This window comes from Dendroctonus ponderosae, unplaced genomic scaffold (genome assembly GCF_020466585.1).
Source record: "Dendroctonus ponderosae isolate FM_Combo_2020 unplaced genomic scaffold, Dpon_F_20191213v2 Dpon_F_20191213_3, whole genome shotgun sequence".
Taxonomy (NCBI): domain Eukaryota; kingdom Metazoa; phylum Arthropoda; class Insecta; order Coleoptera; family Curculionidae; genus Dendroctonus; species Dendroctonus ponderosae.
The window spans coordinates 81884-83762 of record NW_026018508.1 but is presented as its reverse complement, the minus strand read 5'-3'; positions in this window follow the sequence as shown (position 1 = coordinate 83762).

The following is a 1879-nucleotide window of genomic DNA, read 5'->3' as shown; positions in this document are numbered from 1 at the left end:
AAAACACGATTGTGGTGTTTGGCCAACTTTGTAGTTAGCGAGAAAAACACTTTTGTGATGTATAGACCAAGGTTGTATGACAAAGTTAAATTTCCGAAGAGAAACCAGCTGTAAAACAAATTTGCAGAAAACTTCCTAAAATTCAACAAAAACGACGATTGGGAGCTGGGAAGAGACTTAGCACGTTTACTTAGCGAGAAAAACACGATTGTGGTGTTTGGCCAACTTTGTAGTTAGCGAGAAATACACTTTTGTGATGTATAGACCAAGTTTGTATGACAAAGTTAAATTTCCGAAGAGAAACCAGCTGTAAAACAAATTGGCAGAAAACTTCCTAAAATCCAACAAAAACGACGATTTGGAGCTGGGAAGATACTTAGCACGTTTACTTAGTTACAAATACATAATGATCCTAAATATTGTCTTATCCTTCATGGAATATGCAATATTTGCTTTACAATTTCAAGCAACATCCGTAAAACATAGTAGTTATTTGAAATTCGTTTGGAAACTAAACATAAGGGTTATTTCAGGCATGCATATAATCGGCCAGTCAAGCTAAGCAGTCAGTTTTGAATATTGATTTGGCTTTTTGTTCCTCAATTAGTCAAGTTCCTCATTATTTAGGCCAAATAGATATATGTTAGAAATTATTTACACCGTTTTCCAAAAGTTTCATATTCCACATGAACAGGGTTCGGATTTTAATATTTCCCGACAAAAAGTTCCAAAGCATAATTTACGTATTGAGATTTAACATGCTTTGCTGTGTTTTGCGCCCATGCGAGGCTTTTCATTAAGGCCATTAGGTTTGCGAACAAAAATCTTCAACATGTAGGTGTTCAAAATACTAAAATGGAAATTACATGTAAAAACTTTAATGGTAGCAACGAAATCAAGTTGCTCTCAAAATTTAAGCAATATAGAAAGCGTATTTGCCCGTTAATAATTTCGCATCCTTAAAACCACTTTAAGTGCTTCTGGCAAGCAAACATTCAGTTGAAATCTTCATTTCAACTATTGATTGTAGATTTTTAATCATCAACTAGAGAAAATTAAATAGGTTTGGATCGCTATTGATGATAATGATTATTTAACATTAATTTAAATTAATACTTTGTTCCCGTAGGTTATTTTTATCGTAATTTTATTACCGGAACAATGTCTTGTAGACATTTTATTGTTCTTTTTCAATAACATCATATGTTGTTTTACTGAATCCTAGGTCGCAATAAGACATACGCTCCAACTTTCCGTTTAACGTTTCAAATGTTTTTCCCTACCTTTTACACATCTGAAAATTTAGATTATAAACCCTCTTATCACAGCTTTTGCTCCCAAAGACAAGTTGAAATCAAAGGTAACATTTGACTGCTGATTCATACTATTTAAGCTAACATTTGCCGGCAAATACACAATAACAAGTTTCTGTAATGACTAAATTAGATTATTCCGCTTGACAGCTTTCGTTAAAAGTTTAACGGGGTTCAAAACTTAGATTTCGTTTTGTTTCAGCAATTAGAAGTTATACAATTGAATGTGTATATTTATTATATGAAAGTGTCTTTTAGACAAAATGACTATGAATCTAGTCACTTTATTTGCAAGATATGGAAATGTTATTCGTTTAGGTAACAAATGAGCTCAACTAGCAAAGTTAAATATAGAATACCAATCTGTCACCGTAATTGCTTGCTAAAATCAATCATGGTGACGACATTCAAACATAATAAGTTTCAATCAACGAGTTAAATTCTTCAATCAAGGGAAAGCCTTTTAAAAAGATTTATTTTCAGAACGACGAGTTACAGCAATAGTGTACTTGTGACAACTGATAACTTATAACTGAACTTATGCTAAGATTACAATTGGTACTTAT